This window comes from Ochotona curzoniae, unplaced genomic scaffold (assembly GCF_017591425.1).
Source record: "Ochotona curzoniae isolate NIBS_2020 unplaced genomic scaffold, NIBS_Ocur_1.0 contig_2318, whole genome shotgun sequence".
NCBI classification, from domain to species: domain Eukaryota; kingdom Metazoa; phylum Chordata; class Mammalia; order Lagomorpha; family Ochotonidae; genus Ochotona; species Ochotona curzoniae.
Window position 1 is genome coordinate 9,447,202 of NW_024465419.1, and position 24,835 is coordinate 9,472,036.

The following is a 24,835-nucleotide window of genomic DNA, read 5'->3' on the forward strand; positions in this document are numbered from 1 at the left end:
AGGTCTGGAGTAGGGCAGGGTGAAGAAAACAGAGACACCATGAAGTGCTGAAGTCAGTAAAGGCGGTAACACAAACACACCTACAAGAATAGGAGAGAATAGGCTTAAGGAGTTAATAAAATGATACATTTCTCCTTACTGAATTAATGACATTTGTGGCCTTAAACCTAAAATTGAGTGGCTATTGACTGGATTTGAGTTTTAAGCAGGCTTGATTGAATCAAAGCAAAGACAAGCTAGGATTTTTAAAAATTATTAATTTAATTTGAAAGGCAGAGAAGGGAAAGCCAGAGAGAGGGAGAGGGAGAGGCAGAAAGAGAGAGAAAGAGAGAGAGAGAGAGAGAGAGAGAGAGAGAGAGCTTCATTTGCGTCTCCTTTGTGAGTTATAGAGACCCAAACACCTGGGCCATTCCCCTTTGCCTTTTCAGATCATAAACAGGGTGCAAAGTCATAAGTAAAGCAGTTGGGACAAGAACCAGTACCCATATGGGATGCTGGTATTTCAGCAGCAGCTTTACCTACTATACTGCAATGTTGGTCCCTAGTTCTTCTTAAAAGACAAGGCATTTTTATAAATTTCCAAAGTGTTTTCTGTCCATTTAAAAATCCCAAAATAGCCACCACAATTGCTAGGAGTTTCACAAGAAACTATGGAGAAGAGAAATAATCACTCAGTTGGGCAGAGAGAAGGCCATGCTTGTGTTGGGTGAATAGTTGGACATTCAGGAAAGAGCAATCAATCACAGAACACATGATGGTATTTACCCCCTGACTAGAATGAACATTTCAGTTATCAGCGAAGGGACAACTTCGAGGTGACAAATCTATTCGGGCTGGCCAAGTGGTGCTCAGCAAGCAGGGATATCTGCAAGATCTAAGCAGGAAGGAGCATGGAGCTTATGTTGTCAGGCTATCTCCACTGCTGAAAGAAATGCTGGTACTTGGTCACCTTCCTAAGAATGACAAGGGGATAGAAAGCCCTCTTGCTTGGGAAGAAGCAGTCTTTTGGTATAGAGTGTAAACTTTGAGTGCTTTTAATTGGACTCTTTAAATGTTTTCATACATATGTGAAATCATATAGGGGAGCTTGATGGATATAATGTTATTATAAAGAGGTCTTTTTAATATCTGAGTAGTAGTATATGCATTTTAAGCCTCCCAACTTGTACACACACATGTGCATACATACTAGGACAGAGCACTTTGTGTCTCAGAGTGAGAAGAAAGATGAAAGGGTCCAAGATAACTGCAGTACCATCTCTGAATGGCCATCCTGAGAAGAATATATTATCTCTCCTTGGACTACCTAGTGGCTTGCCACCTGTCTTCTGACACTTTTTTCTTCCCCAACTGAGGCTGATTGGGGTGAGGGAGAGAAGACAATATAGTCAGCTTCTGCCTCCATGTCCTGAAATCCTCCATAATGGTCACAAGTAAAACCCATTGAATTTGTCTTATGATTAATAACAATTTCTAATGGTGTGGCTGCAAAAGAGCTGAGAACTGTTTCCAATTAATTTTGGCTATCACAGGCATAATTGAAATGATTTGTGAAATGATTCGAGACAAAAAAAATGGTAAGCTTTTGATGTTAGTGTAAATTTTATCTTGGACTTTATTGTAGAATTAAGTAGGCTTAACATCTCACAATCTTAAGATTAGAAGAATCATGAGAGTTACTTTTTCAGTCCAACACAAGACTTTAATGTTTTATCAATAAAATGGACTCTTTGGGAACAAATTGTGTGTAATGCTTGAATTCCTGATGCCTTTTACAATGCCTTGTGCATGGTAGGTGCTTAGTAAATCTTTTTTGAGAGTCATTTGGTATATTGATTAGTTGGTAAGAAGCAATCCAAATTGCCTTTGAATAAGTAACATACGTTTCCAGTTACAATGTTTCCTTCATTATAGAGCCATGTCACATGGAGGCTAAACTCCAGGGTCTAGTTTAGATGCCAGAAACATCTAGATCAAAGATTGTGATGTTAATAAGATTATGTGTAAGTTAGAATTCTGATTTTCTGTGCAGATATATCAGGATTAGTAATTAATATTTTGTTCAATAATAATTCAAATACTCTTAGATTCGTTGTTGGCTTAACTAAAAAAATAGATCAAGAAAAAAAGCCCTTTATAACTTTGAAAGAAAACTTTTATGCTTTTAGTATTAATATTAAAAATACATATTTCATATCAGGACAAAATTTTTTAAAAGCTAGGGAATTAATATGCTACCTCAGGCAGAAGCAGTATCCCAGCTGAAAAGACAACTCGAGAGTGCATGTCATAACTACAGCAGTGGCAAGGACTGAGGACTTTCTGATAGGAATACTCATAGCAGTGAATAAATCCAGAAAATAAAATAAGAAAACACTTTCCAACATGATGAAGGTTCAAGTTGTTTTATCTCTATGGTAACAGAAAAATGCAATATTTATGCCCTTACTTTTCCTTCTATTCAACTAAAAAATGCATGGTATTTGCCATGGTAATGCCTACATCATATATGCACGTGCTGCTTCAGATATGTAGCCTGCTGTTCTAAAAACAACAAACACATACCAAGACATGCACGTCATGTGAAATCTCTACTCATTTTACAATGTTTTGATGGAAAAATCTGTCTCTGGAACTTGACATCTTTTCTCTCAGGGACTGTTTTCCAGTCTCTATGGCAGAAAACCCCGGTGTCTCTGACTTCTTTCCCTGCCTCCAGAGTCGCAGTGAGCATGATGCATATGCACTGTCACACCTGGATGTGGGAAGTTTGGTGTGAGCATGTCAGTGACAGGACAGTTTGAAGGCTGGAGGGGTTTGACAGAGAGGAAAATGGTCACAATGTGGCCATAGCGCCTAAGCTTAGGTTATCAGTATCCTAGAGTGATTAAAAGCCTTTGAAAGGCCTGTTTTCTCCAGAAGATTTTTTTCTTACCTGAATTTGCATTGAAGGATGAGATCCAGTTAGCCACATCTTCCAGTTACAGCGATGATTTAAGTGTCAGGGAGAATAGTGTCTTCATCACTAAATAGCTAGTATCACATAGGCTCATGTAAGTTAATATAATGGATAGCTCAGTCGCTAAGGGGATTATAGTTGGGATGGACAAGGCCAGGAGAGAAAAGAAGGAAGCTGTTGAGGGTTGGGTACTGCTGGGGCGGTGCTTAGAGACTTAAAATGCAGAAAAACTAAACATTGTGAGGCTAAGAGACAGGGTTCAATGTACTGAAAAGGAAAGGGGCCAGGAGAATGAATAAATAATTCAAGAAGTTTTGATTCTGTCTGCTGCATGGTAAATGTCTGGTCCTGAAAAAAAAAAAAACCTTCATGATTTTGTCCATAGTTGTCCAGGTTTTCTGTTTTCATATTTACTCTGCTGTTGGCTTGACACAGAAGTTCAGGGTTTGGCTGAGTAGCCAATGTTCCATGCCAATTTGCACAGCTCTGCACCATCCTGCCTCTGGGCTCATCGCAATAGCATCTTTCCCAATAGAGTGTCTTGAAGGTGCCCAGTATGAAGGTGTTTCAGAAAGTTCTTGGAAAATTCAAATTATGTAAGAAACTGTGCATCACTTGCAAATATCTTTTTACACAAAATGAACTTTTTCTTAAAAAAGATTCCATCTTCGGAAAGCTTTTTGAAGTATCCTCCTGTACCCACACAAGAGGGCAAGCTTCCATTGCCTACAAACATTTTCTTTTCTTATTTTATTTGATGCTTCTTGCTGATTTCCTTTTCAGTCAAAAGGCTATGACCACTATTTTTGGCTGTTTCTGACCCAGATAATATTGGGGAAAGGTCAGAATACTCTTATCTTAGAGTGAATCTGTTGTGTTCTATTGCCAGCTTAGACTCCCCACTGAATGGTAGCAGGTGCTTCTGGCTGTCTAGTCTCATTAGTCAAACAAAGCTCCACTGTGGTGTTAACACACTCCCAAAATATCAGGGGCTTAACAGATAAAACAGGTTTGTTTCTTGTTTAAGCAAAGCCTAGCAGCTCTCTGGGGCATCTTCCCTGGCCTTTGTTTTTTTAAAAAACATTTATTTATTTTCATTGGAAAGGCAGATTTACACAGAGAAAAAGAGACACAGAGAAAAAGATCTTTCATCTGTTGGTTCACTCCCCAGATGGCTGCAACAGCCAAAACTAAGCCAATCTAAAGCCAGGAATCAGGAGCCTCTTCTGGGTTTCCCACACAGGTACAGAACCCCAAGGCTTAGGGCCATTTTCCACACTGCTTTCCCAAACCATAAGCAGAGAGCTGGATTGGAAGTGGAACAGCTGGAATATGAACTGGTGCCCATACTAATGCTTGCAGGTGGAGGATTAGCCTGTTGAACCATTATGCTAGTCCCTCCTGGGCCTTATCTCAAAGACAGAAGCTGCTTTACATCCTGAAAATATGTTTGGAAGTGGAAGATAAAGTTGGAGAGCCATGTATCAGTTTATCATTGTTTTAGTCCTGGAGTAACAGGTGTCCCTTTCACACTCAGCCCATTGGCTTGGACTAACCATTTGGCCCACCCACAACACTGAGGCTTAGGAAGCTGACTGGGTTTATGAATAATCAGTAAATGTCTCTACCATACTTGATTGTGTCTGGTAGCCAATCTTCTTAAACTTGTGATTCCAAGAATAAGGTGGGAAGTGTTGGAGCTAAGTTATCAGTTACAGCAACATAAACATCTACTGAGAACTGAGAAACATAATTTAAAGATATCTACATAATAATAGACAAAGATTTGTGTGTCACTTCTGTCGGCAAGGTTCCTTCTAGCAGTAGTTGTCCTGCTTGAGGTCAGACTAGCCAGAGATATTTCCATGGAACTGAAGAGCCCTGCCTGACAGTTGTACCCTTGTTGCTTATTCTCCTAGTACAATCTGGAAACCATTCCTGAATAAAGCAATAGGGCTTCTTAACTGATCCAGGTCCTTTATATACAACCACCAGGCACACTCTTTTTTTTGTTGTTAAGATTTATTTAATTTATTTGAAAGGTGGCAGTGGTGGGGGGCAGAAAGAGAGAAAGAGAACATGAATGAGAGAGACAGACAGACAGACCGACAGAGACGGAAAAGAGAGATCTTAAATCCGTGGGTTAACACTCTAAATGGCCTCAGTCCAGGACCCAGGAGCTTCTTCTAGATTTTCTGTATGGTTACATGGACCAAACACTTGGGCTATCACTTTCCCAGGCGTGTTATCAGGGAGCTGAATTGGAAGTGCAGCACCTGGGACTTGAACTAGTGCCCATATGAGATGCTAGTGTTGCAAGCAGAGACTTAATCTGATATGCCACATACCAGCCCCCAATTTGTTACTTTTGTGTCTCAGAAGTCCTACTTAAGTTCCTGGCACAATCATCCTCTGTCAATATAAATGATATGTTCTTGTGCCAAAGAAATGACATTCTTGCTCATTGGAAAAATTGATCATCCACTCAGAGATGTGGCTATCCTAGATATTTATTGAGCCACACCCAAATTGTAAACACTGACCTCTCAAATTCTAATAATTGCTGATTAGGGATATTTTGTGATGATTAATCAAGGGTAGTAAACTACTATGTTAGAATGGTGACTGTATCAGCTCTGAGAGGAAGCCTGAGCATAAGCCAAGAAAGTGGGAAAAGCCCAAACAGGATATTGATGACTAATTGTGCCCTTTGTGGTAACTAAGAGGAGGCAGCATTGACTGGTCTTGCTGAGGGAAGAAATGATGTGGTTTACAACCTTACTTGCCTTGGCACTCTCCATCCTCTTGCTGGATCCTTGGCTTCTATTCTGAGTCTGAAAGCCAAAGCTTTCAGTCTGCCTTTTACCATTTAGTACTGGATTCAGTGGTACCTGTATGGCTGTCGACTTGTGTACACATGGCCTCATTGCCTCCAAAGAAAGATTAGAACATAAAACAAAAGTAGACCATATTCCTGCAGTGTCTCTCATGCCATCCCACTTTGTATGGAGGAAGATGTCAGAGATCTTACCTGAGATCTTAGAAACTGAAAGCTGGGAATGACTTTACATTTAGTTTTGGAGTCTTACTATGAAAGAATTAAAATTATAATTGTAGTTGACAGTGAAAAAGAAACATGGGGAAGGTGTCAATAGGTTCAAGTCCATGAAGAAAGTGCCATGATAGACAGCTTTTCTTTTTTTTGTTTTTTTAAGATTTATTTACTTTTTTTATAAAGATTTATTTTTTATTATTTTTTTATTGGAAAGGCGGATATATAGACAGGAGAGACAGAGAGGAAGATCTTCTATCCGATGATTCACTCCCCAAGTGAGCGCAACGGCCGATGCTATGCCGATCCGAAGCCAGGAGCCTCTTCCGGGTCTCCCACGCGGGTGCAGGGTCCCAAAGCCTTGGGCCGTCCTCAACTGCTTTCCCGGGCCACAGGCAGGGAGCTGGAAGGGAAGCGAGGCTGCTGGGATAGAACTGGTGCCCATATGGGATCCTGGGCGTGCAATGCGAGAACCTTAACCACTTGTGCCACCGCGCCGGGCCCCAATAGACAGCTTTTCTTATCCTGTTTTTTGATCAGCTCCTCAATGTTACTGTACCAGACTTTTTTCTCAGATGCTCATGGTAGTTCTGACATGAAAGCAGACTAGGTGAGAACAGAAGCATTTCACAGCAGTACAGGTTCTTTCTCCTTTACTAAAATATGTATGGCCATGTGCCAGGTGACTGTGCACTAGAGAAAAAGAAGTAATCTACCAGTTGGAGACTGGTATGGTGTTCTAACCTGATCCTAGTTTTAGCAGACGTGAAACAATACTGCAATCTGGAGTCAGGGCCCATAGACAGCAGGTAGTCAGAGGAGGGCTTAGTTTAGGTATTCTCACAGTGGATCTAGTGAGTCCTTGAACTCATCTTGTGGTCCCCTTCTCAGTTCCACACCCATAATTGTCAAAGATACACTCAGCAACTGGCAGAATGTGTGTGTTTGGGGATTTCTAAGACTTCCTCCAGGCCCACTGCCCTCCTCAGATTCTCTTCTGAATGCCTCTCCTCTGTAGGACCAGGTGCACTTGCCTTCTGCTCTTACACAATTGTTGATTGTGCCCATTAAAAAATACCTGTTATGCTTTGCTATGAGTATTGTGTGATTGCTTTTCCTACATGAAAGAAATGATTGTTATTTTTGCTTGTTCCTCTAGCACCTTCAGTACTGGCTAAGTATAAAGTAAATATGTGAAGACTAACTGAACATATCAGTGAGTGAGTCATGAGACAGTAGAAACAGACTTTGCACCCAGATCTGTTCTCATTCAAGGAATACAGCATCTTGTATCCTCATTGCAACTAATGGCCTTACCCGAGTCCTCTCATTCACAAGGTCTGGTTGAACTTCTTGGTCAATCAATGCTTTGCTTGCAGAGTGTTAGTTTTGTTGAATAATTTGGAGTACCTCATACAAAATGAAAAAGCAAGGGCAGAAATTTGCCATAGCAGTAATATTACAGGTTGAGACATCTGCATTCCATATGGGACAGAGTGCCTGGGTTCAAATTCTGGCTTCTCTCCCGATTCCAGCTTCCTGTTACTGCACACCCTGGGTGATGGCTGAAGGGCTTAAATTCCTGCCACCCAAGTGGGAAACACTGATTGAGCTTTTGGTTTCTGGCATCAATCTGGCCTACCTCAGCCCGTTACGGATCTTTGGAGGAATGAAACAATAGATGGGAAATTGTTGTTTGCTTCTCTGCCTTTCAAGTTAAGAAAGTAAATAAGCAAAAAGGCTGGGATCCTTGTACAGATATTGCTTAAGAATTTGAGGATGGCAGTAGCAGGTTGCTTAGGGGAGGGTGAGGCTTTGTGCAGCACAGGTTGTGGGCCCATGCTGCTGGCACCTGCCTTTCGTGAGGCGAACATGGTTGCTGGCTGCAGTTTGTGGCTCTTCTTGGAGAACAGAGATGTTGATTAGCGATCTCCAGCAGGAAAGACATGGATACAAACCCTTAGTAGAACTGCATTCCAGAGAGTGAGACCCCCACAAGGCTTTTTTCCCCTTCCTTCTCCTGCCCTAAAGCACTCTCACAGGGCCAGTGGAGGTGGGGGCTCTGCTGAGGTATCGGGGTGAGCCCTGGGGCCTCTTGCTCTTCTGTGTCTAAATTGCCCACTCTGTTTTCCCTTTAATTTTAATTTTTAATTTCACAAAACCATCTGTGAGCTGTATTGCATTTATGTAGATGTTTCACAGAGGAAACCTGGGGCATATTCATTGCATATGTTAAAACATCTTCAAATCCCTCCACTGGCATCTCTTCCTGTCCTTGATGTCGACCTGCTCCTTTGCTTTGTCTCTGTCTACAATTTTCTCCCTTCCATGACCTCATGCTTTCTCCACATCTCAGCCCTCTTTATTTCTGGAGCTCCATATTCCTGCCTCGTTATAGGTAATGTAGTTCAGTCCCACCATGACATGGAACTCCAAAAGAGGGTGGAGAAACAAGGCCCTTCAGCCAATGGGACCCTCTTCCTTTACAAGATGAGGACGTGACTGCTTTTGCTGCTTTGGTGGATCCCTAGGACCTCTCTCTCACCCACTCCTTGGGTGACTAATCAATGCATTTAATGCACTTGCAGTTAAAACATGTGCCTTTCTCCACCCTTGTTACTTAAACAGGATATTTTCCATTCTAGTTTTCACACAGGATGTCCCCACTGCTGTCCTGCCATGAATTGTGGGGAGAGGTTGAGTGGCTTTGGCCCCCTAGTGAGGTAGAGTCTTTGCCCTGAGTCCTGGGCATTAAGGGGGTTCTTTCTTGGGACACAGAATACTGAGTGTCTGTTTTGGATTGCTTGCTGATATTGCCTGGCACTTTATTCACTGAGTCTTTTTTTATCATGTAGATTTACAACTTTGGTTCAGGCAAGTAGCACTACCATGAAGAAATTGCAATCAGTTCAAACACAGAAATCTTTGTTTATTGGTATTGTCAGGTAGAAATGCTTTATATTAAACAGGACTATCTTAAATGCTTTTCGATCAGAACATGATGCAAACTTAAAAGGAAAAGAATACAGGCAGGAAATACTAGCCATTGGGGGAAGAGATCTCATCTGCTCTTGCCTTATGGGAAACACAACATCAGGATTGTTGTTGCTAGGTTTGGTGTAGTACAGTCAGCCGACCTAAGTGTTGGGTGACGTTTGTTCTTTCTGAGAACGGTGATCATGGGCTAATCTCATATGGCAGTCAGTTTCTTTTTAGTGGAAGAAAAAGTTGAATGAAAAATACAAACCTCAGCAACGTTCCCTGCCCAAGTTCAGTGGCTGGGATTTTACTCTCACTTTTGGAAGGGTGCCATTTTCATCCTTCCCTAAATAAATACATGGAAGATATTTCTGGATGCTCCTGTCCCTCTTTATGTCAACTCCAGTCCTGACTGCTCCTCTTGCCTCTCATTTAAACCAAGCCAATAGCTACCCTGGGGCAGTTTTATGGAGAGGGTTTGTTTGCACTATTAGCCTTATGGGGACTGGTTTTGATTACAGAACTGTCTCAAGATTTAGTTTAGTGTCTGGCCTATAGAGACTGCTTAATAAACACTTATGGAATACACAAAGGCATAGAATAAAAACTGAATAGAGTAGTCTTTTTCAAAGTATTTCTTATATAAAGTACTGGGTCTTCCATTCTGGAGCAGTTTAGAAGATCAAGAGTAAAGGCTGAGCAGTGACTCATGATTTTTTTTTTTCATAAGCCAGGATGTCCATTGTGGCTGGGATAGGTGATCATGATTACTTGTGCTGGAGTTTACTGAGGCTACTGGCATATAGCAAGACTTGATTATATATTCGCAGGATTGGGAAAATAGGCAAGGTTTGGAATGAATTAGTAGTGGCCTGAACATAATCTGAGTCTTTTGGAAATAAAATATAAGAACTGGCAAGGTTCATCATCAAATAAAATTCTATGTACTGAAAGAGGTCTTAGAATCTATTTCAGCCATCTCTTTTTTTCCATCTTTTCCCATTTTCCCTCCAATTGCAGATATAGAAATTGGAGTATGGACTACATTTTAGTTGGCAGCAGATTCAGCAACGCACCTGGTCTACTTCAAGTTCAAGGGCTCATTCCATTGCCATGACCTTACTCCTGGGCAGCTTAAATAGTTTTTGGGATCACCCTTTGATAACCTGATGGAAGTTCAATATTCATCTCACGAAATGTGCATCCTCTTAATCACACTTAGTTCTAATATTCTGGGAATCCCTATAGCTCACGATTCCTCCCATTCTGTTTATTTTCACTGTTGACATTGGGCAAATGGTAGAAATGCCTCTGGGGTTAAGCCAGGACTTAATCTTCACTAAGTATTTTACGTACAAACATTTCATATCTTGGCAGTTGTGTTCCATTTCAGTTTTCCTGAGTATTCAGGGGCTGGTTAGCAAACAGTTCTCTGGGTACAAAGAACTAGTTCATTCAGTGTCTTGAGGTTAGAACTGCCACCCTCCTCCCCAAGTTCTATGTCTCAGATCACTCACAGAAGCCTGGGGTGAAAATAGGATCACAATAGGTCAAACCACTATATTGTATTCCTTCTCTTTCTTTTCATTTCTCCACTTTTTATGTTCACTTTTTTACAAAGATGTATTTATTTTTATTGGAAAGGCAAATCTACACAGAGAAGGAGAGACAGAGAGAAATATCTGTGTGGTGATCCATTACCCAAGTGGCTGCAACGGCTGGAGCTGAGCTGATCCAAAGCCAGGAGCCATGAGTCTCCTGTAGGTTTCCCATGTGGATGTAGGATGTAGGGTCCTAAGGCTTTGAGACATTCTTCTCTGCTTTCCCAGGCCACAAGCAGGGAGCTTCATGGGAATTGGAGCAGCTGGAGCATGAACTGGCATCCACATGAGATGCTGGCACTTGCAAGGTGAGGATTTATCCACTGAGCGTTCGTGCCAGGTCCTTGGGTTCACTTTTGCTTTAAAAAATGTATTACTTTTTTTTGAAAGGCAGATTTCCAGAGAGAGAAAGAGAATGTCAGAGAAAGAGAAACAGTGAGAAAGAGAGAGAGAGAGAGATTTTCTATTTTCTATCCACAGACTTACCCCCCAAATGGTTACAATAGTCAGGTTTGGGCCAGGCCAAAGCCAGGGAGCCAGGAACTCTGTCCTGTTTTGTTATGTGGCAGGGGTGGCAGGGGTGGCAGGGGTGGCAGGGGTTTAAGCATGTGGGCCATCTTCTGCTGCTTTTGCAGACAAATTAGCAGGAGCTAGATTGGAAGTAGAGAATTGGGACCCCTAACTGGTGCCCACATGGAATTTGGGCATCTGTGGGTGGCACCTTAACCTGTTAAACCACAACATTGGCCTTTTATGTTCACTTTCTCTAAATAGCTTCTGCTGGGCTTTGTCTTCAGCTCCGAGTTAGTGATTCCTGGGCAAGTCAGTCATAAACTCTGCCTTTGCCTCGTTAGGGGGACTAGGGAGGGGAAAGAGTTAGAAATGTAAACAGATATGAATAGTTAAGTATTTTTCCTTCTTGAATGGTAATCTGGAGATACAATTCTAGGTAGAATTTCATTTACTTACCTCAGGAACTATCAGGCCAGCATATTTCGAGGCAGATTGCTGTTAAGACAGATTGCTCTAATCATCATTCTTTTACACATAATCTTAGTTTTTAATTTTAAAAGCTATTTTGAAAAGTTATTTTCATTTTATAGTTGACAACAATATATTGATATGTAGATTTGTCTTCATTTTTCAACTCAGAATTTTGAGTGTAATTTAAAAGAAGGTGTCACCAAAAATTCTTGGAAAATGTCTATTATGAAAAAATAAGCTAGGTTCAGATGTCCCTTTTAAACCAAAATTTACTTTTAAAATTTAAATTTACTTTTAAATTTTACTTTTAATTGCATTTCCATGAGCTTTTGAAGAGTCTTTATAGAAGAGCTCTTGTATTGTTTGATTCTAGAAGAATATGAGATACTATAGTTTTCAAGATTGCTTCTCTACTGTTGATGCATTCAACATTTTTATCCATCTTCTATATCTCCTAACTGTGTCTCTGGGAACTGGGTTTGCTATATGCTGGTTTCCTCAGCCCATTTTTTCTTCTTCTTTTTTTAAAGTTAAAAAAGTTGTGAGTTTAATTGACCTTCCTTTATATGTCAATTGATTTTTTTCATGTGCATATTTAAGGATCTTTTCCTTATGTTCAATTGAAGAGAGCTTGATAATCATGTGTCGTGGAGAAGATCGCTTTTGTTCTACCCTGTTGGGAGTTTTGTGCCCCTCCTGGATCTTGTTTCCCAATTCTTTCTCTAGATTAAGGAATTTTTCTATTATTATTTCATTAAATATATTTGTAAAACCAGTTTCTCTTTCTGTACCTTCTGGAACTCCCATAACTCTTACGTTTGGCCTTTTACTGTGTTTTGATTCTTGAATACTGGTTTTTGCCTGATCCAGCTCTGCTTCCAGCTTTGTGTTGGTTTCCCTGTGGTGACAGGAAATATCTTCAGATTCTGAGATTCTTTCTTGTGCTTCTTTCATTCTGTTTTGGAGACTCTCCACTGTACTTTGAGTTTGCTCCACTGTATTCTTCCTTTCTGATATATCAGCTTTCATTTGATTCATTTCCAGTGTGACATATTCCTTGAATTGCTTGAACACCTGCTTTATGTGCTTCTCATTGCTGATAAGTAGTTTTATAACAAGGGTTTTGAATTTTGCATCCCCCATTTTCTTGATGTCTTCCTCAGTTAGCTCTGAGCTTGGCAAAGGGTTTGCTCCTTTGCAGGGGATTCTTCAGTAATGTTCATTGTGCTTCTGCCTCTTCTTTTCCTCTTGGTCATTGTACTTCTGGTTATCAGATTCTTCTCCTTGGGGCAGGTTTCTAAGCTGTGTCACCAACAGGTCTACAGTTCGATTTTATTTATTGCAGTTTGTGCATGGCTCTTTGTTTGCAGTCACTTTTGCCACTCCCTCCAGTGAATTCCAGGTCTGGGTTCTTATGTTAGATTTCCACCCTGGTCTCCATAGCCACAGCTTCTGACTCACCAGTCTCTACCTCCTGTGATACTGTGCTGAGGCAGCACTGCTAGAGCAGGTCCCCGGATTAGGGAGACACTCAGTGCCCTGTATAGCTAAGTTGTTGTTGGTGCTGATCTTGCTGGAACCTATTGGCCATTAGGTCTGAAGGCCACACAGACCTATTTTGATGCCATAGTTGGTATTATTTTCCTGTGGGACCAGTGCAATGCACTGAACTCAGTGAGTTATTGCCAAGCTCAGCGCATGTGCAGCTCACTGTTGTCCCCTGAAGTCTTAAATTCTTTCCCACACTGTAAGAAATAGCGCCTGATGTGCCACTGCTAGAGTTCTTGATCTTCTGGCTGTCAGGTCTGAGGACTACCCAGACCTGTCTTGGGTGGCACCTGTAGGATACCACGCTATTGCAGTTCACTGAGTCAGAAATGAGTTCACTCCCAGCTCTGTGCATACACAGTCCTGCCCCATAGCATTCCCTCCTGAAACAAAATGACAGCCGATACGGCTGTAGGAGACAGACTGAGCTATGAAATCCACCCTGTTCCCATACCGCCCATCTGGGACTTGCCACTCTATCTCTGCTTCTGTCCAAATCAAACAGACCAGCAGAATGGGCAGTTCTTTGAGTTCACCTCCTGAGCTCCCAGTGAAAGCCACTTCCCACCTCGCTGGTGGCTGAGTTCCAACATTTGGTGGAGTTCATATCACCACTTGCTGAATGCAGCTGGGGTGTCAGATACTGCAACAACATGCAGTTATGTATGCTGTTTTGCTGTGTCTGTCAGTCTCCAGGTACCCCTCTGCTGTTGTTCTGTCCTCTCTTTTTTCCTAGAATTTGCCCTGTCTGCTTCACACTGGCTGATATTTCTCCGTTTGTTTAAATGTGTCCTTATCTTATTCTCCTTCTTGATCCCAACTCTATTTAGTGTTAATTTTTAGTGGTAACATTTAACACAAAAATTATTCGCAGAAAAATTTTGAGACTATTCGTGTGCTGGGGAATTACATTTTAGTCAATGGTGACCTGCTTTTATGTTGTTACATACCACAATAGCAGGTTGTGTAGTAGGCCAAAGCACCTGGGTTTTGTAAGCTCGCTGTGATGTTTGCTCAATGTAGAAAGATCACTGCATGATCTTAGACTGTATCTCTGTGGTTAAATGATGTGTGGCTATGTGCAATATAGCCATATAGCTGTAAACATTCTGTGTGTATGTTATATCTCCAGGACTTATTTTATCTTGTGTAGCTGAAACTTTGTACCATTATATCTCCATTCTCCCTAGTCCCTGGAAGCCATCATTCTATTCTCTGATTCTAGGAGTTCACCTTTTTCAGATTCTACATGTAAATGAGATCATACAATATTTGCATGGTATAGTGACAAGTGTGTTATTATTTTTATGATTGAATGAATGTGTGTCTTGCATTGTTGGTGTTCTTCAGTGAATAGATAAGAGTACCCAAGGCTTTTGGGCATGTTTTTTCTGAGAAGTGTGAGGAAATATTTTAATTTTCTTATTAAGCAGGTTCTAAATTCCTCCTGCAGTTTCATTTGTGTGCTTAAATTCATTTATTAAACATTCATGAACACTAAAAGATGAACCAATCTCTGTGCAAAATCATGTTATATGTATGATTCTTATTTCATCATTAGAAAACATGTTTCTATAATCACCTATGACTTCTGTAGCTGATTTCTGTCTCTCTTGAGATTGCCATCCCTTATTCCACTGTAGCTGTGTGCAGTGATATTCATCCCTGCCTGCTGCCTGCTTTTTTTTTTTTTTTTTTTTTTTTTGGGTCTGGTTAGTCTCGTAGCTGTGTAATGGAACTATCATGAATTCTAGATGAATGGGATCCAAATTTGTGAGCTTATTCTGCATGCTTATTAATTCCACTACCCCACACAGGTGGAAATGTGGTTGAGAGAGTTTTGATAGTGTGAATTTTCTCATGCATTGCAGGGATGGAAAAAAATGTGCTCAATAACTTTGAGCTGATTGTGTGTAAAAACTCATAGTGCTCAATAGATCTTACGTTTTTATAATGGTGTGCTTACCTTTGGTGGTCTTGTTATAAGGTTGCTGTAATTGTACTTTGGGATTCTGACTGATGGCAGAAGTATGAAGTAACATTACCTTAAGGTTTCTTCAATGAATTAATACCTTGGAGGTGCCCTTACCATTTTTCAGTCATTGAACAGCATTTCTTAAGCTCTTAGTTTAAATGAAATGTATTTAAGAGGACAAAAGGTGTTCTAAAGTAAAGAGAATGAATAAAATGCCTTGTAGCAAGACTTAAAAATGCACCTTGTAAATGTCGGGTCCTGCATCCAAGCTTAAGCTAGGAACCTCTGTGGTGGCTTGATTAGATTAGAAATATTCCTGCCAGCAATGGCATATTCATGAAAAATACACTGGAAAAGCTGGGTCAGTATGAGGTTAAATTGTAGGCCAAAATGGCTTTTCAAAAAATTAGATAATTGAGACAAAGTGCTTTTAAAGCTTCACTTATTTAATTAAAATCTAGATTGTTCATTTATGTGAAGCTGGCTTTTCTTTTCTAGATTCATAGCTCAGAATGTAACTGGTGCTAGAGTTTCTGTGTCTAGCACTGGGCTATTTGTGGAGTACTGGGTGGCCGTTTACCTTGGGAGCCCTGGGTTCCTCATTTGGTAAATGGGAGGGTATCTGTTCTATAGCATTGCTGTGTGGAATAAACAAAATAGATCTCACACAGCATTGGGTATTACCCAGAATTTCAATAAAAATTATTAATTCAAGCCAGCTTCCCCTTTCTTGTCAGTGGATGGTGCTACTTCTGCTGTATGTTTGAAGGTATGATATGCTTTGAAACTTTTTTTAAAGGTTCGTTTTATTTACTTGAAAGACTAGGAGAGAGGGGGCAGGAAGACGGTTTTCTATCCAGTGGCTCATTCCCCAAATGGCTGCAATGTATAGGGCTGAGCCAAGCCAAAGCTAGGAACCTGTATCCCAAATGGATACAGGTTTTCCAAGCACTTGGGCCATCTTCTTTGCCTGATACATTATCAGGGAGCTGATTTGAAAGTGGAACAGATGGGGATTCAAACTGGTACCCACGTGGGATGCTGATGCTGGGGTGGTGGCTTTACTTGTGCCAACCCTTCCCTCAAAGATTTTCACTCAAAGTATTTCCGTCAGTTCTTCCCCCTATTCTTTGACATGGGAAGATTATGTGCTTGTTTTTATCTGTATTACTTAAGGTAGAATAGGCAAGAATAATAAATAGCCCCTTAAACCTCAAGTGGCTTAACTCAACTGATGATACATGGACTGGAAGGGCAGCTTTATTTCACAGAACAATGGTGAGCTATCTTTTCTGGCTTTGCCGTCTTCAACGTGTGGACACACAGGTCTTTGTTTTTAAAAATGTGAGTCTGGTGGGAAGAGCACAAGGTGGCACCCCAGCTTCTTAGCCTGAGAATGGCACACATCACTTTGGCTGTGTTTTGTTGCCTAGGCCTTGCTTTACTATGGATGACTGGAGAATATATCATCATCCCTTGGTAAACATGGGTAGCTGAGTCCAGCATCACTATGGATACCAAAATACATGAATACTTAATTTAAAGCATGTTCTCTGTATACATGCTCTTGTATGCCTTAAATCATCTCTAAATGATTTTTATGCCTGATAAAATATAAATGCATGTGATAGTTGTTGTACTGTGTGGTTTAGGGAATAATCACAAGAAAAAGTTTGTATGTGCTTAAGGCAGTCACAATGTTTGTTTTTTTTTTTAATTTTTATTTATTTATTTTTTAAGCAAAAGAGAGGGGAAGAGACAGGGATCTTCCATCTGCTGGTTCACTCACCCAAGCCCAACCAAGGCTGGGCTTGTTTGAAGGAAGATCTCCATCCAAATCTCCCATGTTGATGGCAAGAATCCAATTATATCCAATGGTAAAGAGCCACTAGATGTGAAGTCTTAGGATGTATCAGCAAGAAGCCGGATCGAAAGCAGAGCAGTAGGGACTCAAACCAGGAATCCTGATATAGAATGTAGGAGTCCAAGGATCACTTGATCTACTATGCCATATTTTCCCAGGCATACGTTTTTGATCAGTTTTGATCCTTAGTTAGCTGAATCCAGAGATATGGAACCTGTGGATGCAGAGGATTGACTGTGTATTCTTCTTGTGGGCTAAGGAGGAGGAGCAACAGATTGAAGTGAGCATCCAGCAGATACTGTCCATTATCCCCCACCCCAACAAGAGGTAGTATTTATAGGATTAAAGGGAGATCCATGTGAATGAAAAAGATTTTCCTGCTGTGTCTTGGGTATTTGTACTATTACCCAGTATATTGGTATTTAATGTGAATCCCACTTGACCCATCGTAGAGACAGTGAGGAGAGTGTGGAAGGAAGTGAGAGCTGAAGTGGTAGTAGAGGAACCTTAACCTTTGGTCTAGGGATGCCTCACTAAACAAATTTAAACCGTGTTTAGTGCCTGGTGGGGACTTGACAACGTCCACTTTTCTCACATTTGTTATTTTTTTTCCCTTTTTTTTGGTGCCTGGTGGGCCACTCCTTGAGGATATTGAGGGTGAAGGAGTTCAAGTCTCCATTGAGATGAAATGATAGCACCTCCTCAGATAGATCATTGCAGACATCCTGGTTGCAGGCACAAGGAGAAAACCTTTAGTCAGTTTGTCTCCTGCAGGCTGTGGGGCTGGGTGCCTGCCCTTCACAACTTGTTAAAATGAACACTTCAACTTTGAGGCGGGTGAAACCAAATTTGTGGGTGATTTTAACCCTGTGATCCCCTTCACTGAGCTTTTAGATACTGGGATGTCAGGGTCATGGTTGAGAGGATAAGAAGGGTAAGTGCTGAACTTTCTCTGTTTCTTCCAACCTGAAATGTTTTGAAAAAGTAACATTTTCAATTTTCTGGAATTCTCCCAGATACTTTTTCTCTGTAGCTAGACTTAAGCACTGCCCCAAAGTTGTTCCTTTGGGTCAAGAGTCTCAAAAGTCCATGCCTCTTCCCCTTCTGGGACGGTGTGATTCATACCCAGGTCACATAAGCGTTAGCCCACTGTGGAAGGGACTCTCCTTCTGCCCTGGCCAATGGCCCATTGGACCAGCCAACACGTTTTGTTTTACTTGACATGAAAGCTGGTTGAAGTTAAGCAGGAGACATGTTTTTGTTTCTTTAATAAATAAAAGTAAGGACCCTGTACATGAATAAAAGTAAAAGTTACTCCCCTGAGGTTTTTCGGCTTCCAAAAATAGTCGCAAGCTTAGCCAAGTCCAATGCAGCCAGAATTTCCATGGAAAGCTCCACTGGGGAGGAAGAGGTAGTGCCGGGGGGTGTACAAACAGGCTGCTGCATCTGCTCCCCCCACCCCACCCCAACCCTTCCTGTCCCAGTCACTGGGAGTTTAGAAAACAGGTTTTTGAAATCATGGTCATTTTTTCCCCTAGTTTGAGATAAGCTCAGTGATGGTAGCAACAGTATTCATTCGTTGTGGGATCCAATTTGGGGGATGCAGGGTGCTAGGGATGTGGATATTGGAATAGATTGCCCTGGAGGGAGGAACTGTCCCTTCTTCCAGGAGGACATATGTTTTCCTAAAGACCAGAAAACAAACAAGAAGCGTTTTTCTGTAGCCCCTCACTCTAGCTCCAGGAGCCAGCACCTCTGTGCTATTCAGCTGGTTACCTGTTGCTTGGCCTATATCTCCTCTTAATTCTCTAAAGTATTAACATTTGTCTGCTCAACAAACCTTACTAAAGTTTTAGGTCTTCATAAAGCTGTTAAAAATGTGAAGAAAACAAATAACTCTACCAGCTAGGATGAATTTCTCCTCTCCTGTGGTTAGCTGCACCTTAGAAGTTGCCATGGCTCAAAGGCATAACCCTGGAAGTTTCAGGAAAGCAGATTTAAAAAACAAACACCTTTCTGTCCAGAAGGGAGGGTGTGTAGTGATGATGTTTTTAGTTATTGAAGACTCAGCTCTGCCAGGGAAAGGAGACACAGCTGCTCTAAAAACAGATTTTTATGAATGAATCTCTTCTTCCCTAAATTGAGGTGACCTTCAACAAGGACTCAGGAGGTAAAACCAGAAAATTCTCTCAGGAGTACCTCCAAAAGAATAAAAGAGGCAAATGCTCTTTCCTGTCACTTCAAGATGTGACCTGATTTTTCTTGTATATGTATATATATATACATGTACACTGTAAACACATACACATATATTGATATAGCAGGGTACAGAGTGAATGTTAATAACATATGCTAACATACACTACTCATAAGAAATTTCCCAAATACTACACAGTTTGAAAGAAAAGGTAAACATGAATGGGAAGTGATTATAAGTTTTATTTCAATTAATATATATATACATTTCACTTAGTTCTTTTGTTATTATTATTATTATCATTTTATCATACAGTTCCATAGGCCCTGGGATTTCCCTTGCCCCCTTTCCAATTCCCCTCCCCTCCCACTGAGTTCTCCTATATTATTACTATAATAAAGTTCTTCATAAACAGTCAATTGTCCATCATTATGGGCATGGACAATGGCAGAGAGTTCAGCATCCTATTGTCAAGATAAAGTAAACAGTTTCATTTGGCGTCTGTCTTTGATCTGGAAGTAGGGATGCATACTGAATTGTATCCTCACGTATGGATATGATAGTCTCCATTACACAGTTACTATACATCCCCTTAAATGAAAAGCCACAATACAAAAGCAACAACAGGAAGGTTGTTGCTGCTGAATGCCTCTGTGGTATAGGTAACTGCAACACCACACTGTTATGTCCATTGCTTTCCCATGTCTGTCAGACTCCAGGTGCTCCTCTGCCATCAGACTGTCCTCTCCTATTTCCTGGAATGTGCCCTCTGTACTTCACCCTGGCTGATGTTTCTCCATCTGTTTAAATATGTCCTTATCCTAGTCCACTATCTTGATCTGCTTCAGTTTATATCTGTGGGCCAAATAATCAAGATAGCAAAGGGAGTTTTAGCAACAAGACTGTCCCTCTTCCCCATAGCCTGTTGTCTCTGCTTATGTTGGGGGCAGCAGGGGCTGAGAAAAGTGTTAGCCTTCTGTCACCAGAACTAGGCAACCAAGTAGGCTCTTCACATGGAGATCCCAGTTCAGAAAAATTCATGTTGGAGACCCAGTCTGTCTTCAGAAAGCCCTGTTTTTTGAGATGATCTATATTTCAACATCATCAGAGACAAAAGCATATCCTTTTATTTCCTGGGATTATGTTGTGTGGGGAGGAAGGAGTGCTGTTTAACTCTCAAATCTAGTATAAGACATATTCCATATTGGAGTTCTCAAAGAAATTGTTTCGAAAGGATTTTCTGGTCACATACATTTTTCAAATAGAAATATAATCATAGATTTTGTAACTGAGAAAGATCTATTGGAGGGGTAGACATTTGGTGCAGTGCTTAAGTCATTGCATGCCTGCATTCCATATTGGAAACCCTGGGTTTCAGTTCAGAGTCTGTTTCCAAATTTCTGTTTCCTGATTATAGGTACCCTGGGATGATGAATGAAGTACTTGGGTCTTTGCCACCCATGTGGGAGACCCAGATTGAGTTCTGAACTTCTGGCTTCAGCTCGGGCTAGCCTGGGCTTTATAGGCACCTGGGGAGTGAACCAATAGATGTGAAAGCTCTTTCTAGCTTTGTCAAATAAGTTAAATATGTATATATATATATATATTTAAAAGTTATATTAAAACTGTATTTCAAAGTCAAATTTTATTTGAGCCAAAAAGGTATGTTTATCTCTGACACTTAGAGCCTGAGAAAATGTTAATTTTTCATGGTTCTAGTCTTGGGTTGCCTTTCTTATTTAATTTTTGCTACATTCACTTTTGAAAGGGTAATCTTTTCCTGTCTGTTTTGATATTAACCCTTCAGATATTTTTGTTGTTTTGAAGAGTTTAGTGCTGTTCAATAAATGTCTTATTCTCATTAAGGAAACATTTCACTATGAATGTTCAATAAATCAAGTCTGTGAGTTCATGTCTATGTAATGGGAAGACATCTGTGTGACTGTAGGAGAGAGACAATGTTTTACAAACATTAGACTTCCAAATGTCAGTCTATTCTGGTAGTATATCTATTGTGTATAACAATGATTTGTTTTATACAATCACCCATATCCCCTTTCTAGTTGTCAGTCACAGAATTACAAATTTCAGTGAACAAACTCATCTTTACTACTTGTTGTACTTTTCCTTTTTCCTCTATTGTATGTATGTATTAACTTTTACCTTATTTTTATTTTTTAAAAATTATTATTTTCTATGATATCTTTTGAGGCATAGGGATTTCTCCCTTGCCTTCCCCTTTTTCTTTCCCTGTTCCCCTTGCCCCCATTTTCCCTCATATTGTCACAGTACTATAAGCTGTGCTTTTCAAATTCTATGGATTTATTATTATCTCTCCCTGGTCTTAATCTTTCTTACTGGAAATGGATGACCAGAGCTTTTATTAATTTCATTTTATATGAAAGGCAAACCACACAGAGACTACATGTAGAGGCTGAGAGAGCAAGAGAGAGAGAGAACATGTGAGAACTGGTTTTTTCCTGGGGACTAAAGCTGTCTGCTGTGAACTCAACCTAGATCATCCATATGAGTGTCAGGAGCTAGAGCCAGTGGTTGAATTCTGGGATGAGGGTGTCCTAATCTACTTCTTAACAAGTAGTCTAACTCCTAACCCACTTATCTTTTTCTGCCCTGTCTCAAAAGAAAGTTTTATTTCTGTTCTAGTGACAGTTCCTATTGTCTTTAGTTGGTGTACCTATACCTCCTATAATGAAGATCATGGATGGTTACATACCTTACAGGGCACCTAGACTTCACTCCTAATTTAAAGATGAAGAAATTGAGCTCATAATGATAAAGGGACTTTTCCATTCTTGATAGAAGTACGAGTTGCTTTACTATTTAAATATTTTTCAGGCCGTTTTTTCCTCTTTCCCCCAATGACCATAGCCCAAGGTCAACCTTCATCACCTTTCTCTGGACCCTAAGGTGATAGATTTTGTGTAGTCTCATTATCTAACCCTGTCCCCTTGACACTGGCACTAGTTCAATCAAATATGGATGTGGCTTCTGCGACTTTTGTGGCTCATGCCTTCAGTGGTAGCTATCATCTTTGGGCTTTTCTTAGTGCAGAGCACCATTCTGCAATTTTGCTATGCGGAAACTAGGCAAGGATTTTGATAGGAATGGTTGAGCTGGAATTTTTGTCAGTATGCCATAACCACTTTCCCATGATGCATCTGTATCATGATCTGGGACCAGGAAGGTGGAAACATGTGAAAGTTAAGATCCATGTGGAGGCACCATGAAAATCCCAGAAACCCTCAGTGATACTGAACTCCATTCTGAATCCATATTTTTTTGTATGTTCAATTAGGACACCACACCTTATCAAGGAAACTGACCATGGAGAGGGTTCTTCTTTTACTCTTGACTTAAAGATGCTTCTTAGGCCTCTCCCATTCTCCTTCCTCATTGGCATCTTTCTGACTTAGTTGTGATAGGTTTCTCTACCTTTGGGGGGCCCACATTCACATGTGAATGTATATTCTCTCTCTCTTTTAGATGAACACTGTCAGTTGTTTGACTTCTTACCTCTCTGGGTGCAAGAATTCACAGTAAAAATAAAGACACACAGACCCATGAAAGTGTGATCTCAATCTGTGTCCCTAGTCCCATTCTCTGTTCTTTCATCTCACTCTTTATGCTCTCATAATGTCAAACTGCTTGCAGTATTCCTACCGTATGTCCACAAGTGTGAGGTTCTGTTCATGTTATTCTTACATTAGGCAGATGTTTGTGTTGCCAGTAAATGAAACCAATCCCAATTGCTTTAGGTAGAAGATGAATCTATTAAAAGCCTGGTGAGTGGCTTACAAACTTGTGCCAAAGACTTATGCATTAGGTTAGAGGCTACTCAGCTGAAATCATGGCCCAAATAACTTCCTAGAATAGGCCTACTGAGGTCACAATATTGCACTCCCCACATCCAGTCACTGAGTGCTGGGCCTGTCTCTGTTTGTTTTGTCATCTCTGCCTTTGGAAACTAGACCTTGGCATGGCTCATGGTAGTACTGGAATATGTGTGTGTGTGTGTGTGTGTGAGAGAGAGAGAGAGAGAGAGAGAGAGAAACTTGCGTTTCTTTGTGTCATGAACTCTTGTGTTAGTGTTTTGGCACATGTCCACTCCCTAACTGTGTAGGAGGGAAGAAAGATAGTGTCAGGGATTAAATTACTCCAACAAAATGAGAAAGTTCAGTTGCCCAGCTGTCCAAAGAGTGACAATTGACCATGATAACTCCTCAGTCTTGGAGACAGTCCTGTGAGCTGCCCACATCCTTTCATTGCATGTTTTCCCTCTCATGGCATGCTCTGTCCCATTTTTACTCACTTTACTAATTCTAAAGTAGTCACAGATGCCTTTACCTTCGAGCACTATAAGATGGAATTTATTTTCCCTTGAGCCCTGTGAGCGTGCTTATGTCTTACCAGTGATGATATTTGAAGGTAAAGATCTGCCTCTCATTTCTAAACTGCTGAGGGTAGCTACTAGGTTTTAGGTGTCTTTGAGTTCCCAGCGCCTAGCAGTGTTTGGCTTAAAGAACATACCCAATGAGTTCATTGATCTACTCATTGCTTGTTGAACTGAATGAATCTAAAATGCAGAGGATTATACAAGAATTTGTGGCAGAGCTGGAGTAGAATTCAGCTCTCTTGACTTCAGTGTTTTTCCATAATAATAGAAATAGGAACATCACAGCTTTCTCCCTTTTCCCTTCTTCCATCCTAGTCCTTATTTATTTTGCTGTGTAGTTTAGTGTCTGCCAGTCTTCAGCATGCCCACTGAAGTTTTTTCTCAGGTATTGCCATGGAAAATGGTTGAAGGAATCCAGAACTGTCTATTTGTAAACTATGATCCTTCCAAGTCAAAAAGAAGTGTGAAGACCCTGAACGTGGGGGTAGGCAAATGCAGAGGACTTTTGGGAAAATATGTGAGCCACAATTTGCTTTTGAGAAGTGATGCCAGAAGTTGAATAAGGCTTCCATAAGAAGTTCTGACAGATCAATGCTCTGGCCTGTGAGCCCTCTGGCCAAAAAGTGTATGCATTTTAAGAGGAATATAAACATAGCACACATTGGTCATACAGCAGCTTGGGTAGATGTATTTATACTTGAACAGACAGTTGGTCCCTGGGTAGAAATGTGGGCCAAAAGCCAAGAGACCCAAGTCAAATTTCCAGTTAAGTCATCTCTGTTTACTTCTTACAAAACACATATTTAAAAAAATCTGAAATTAAAATGTCATGCTTAAAACACTCTATAGTAAATAGAGGCCTTAAAGGAAGAGCTGCTGCCAGCATTACTTTTTGTTAAAGCTGTATCCAATTTAAAGTTTATTTTATACCAGGGATATGAAATGGTGTGCAGAGTGCTTCGGGAGTTAGCACACATCTGGGCAGGACTGATCAGTTGTTTCGTCAGGCCTGTTCTCTGGACAGAACTCGCATAAGCTTGGTACAGTGGCTTGGAACCCTGATGGCTGTACGTGGATGTGTACCAAGAACATTGAAAACAAGATGTTAGCTTGTGCCTCTCACTGCTTTCTGCTGTATTTGACAAGCACAATTGTGTAAACCTTTTGAATTTTTCTTGCATCTGTCCTATCTTCCTCTGTCCTCTGCATCCTATCACTGATCCCATCACTCTATATCTACTTTTCTTACCCCTCAGTCTCAA

The 24,835-nt window shown here is 40.6% G+C and overlaps 1 long non-coding RNA gene across 1 annotated transcript in view; it reads left to right on the forward strand.

Moving 5' to 3' along the window:
• The first annotated feature begins 1,380 nt into the window (after positions 1-1,380).
• The window catches only part of LOC121151297, a 231,409-nt gene continuing 207,954 nt past the window's right edge, over positions 1,381-24,835 (forward strand). The window contains exon 1 of the long non-coding RNA XR_005883147.1: positions 1,381-1,433. This is a non-coding gene — a long non-coding RNA (uncharacterized LOC121151297). The remainder of the gene's footprint in view (positions 1,434-24,835) is intronic.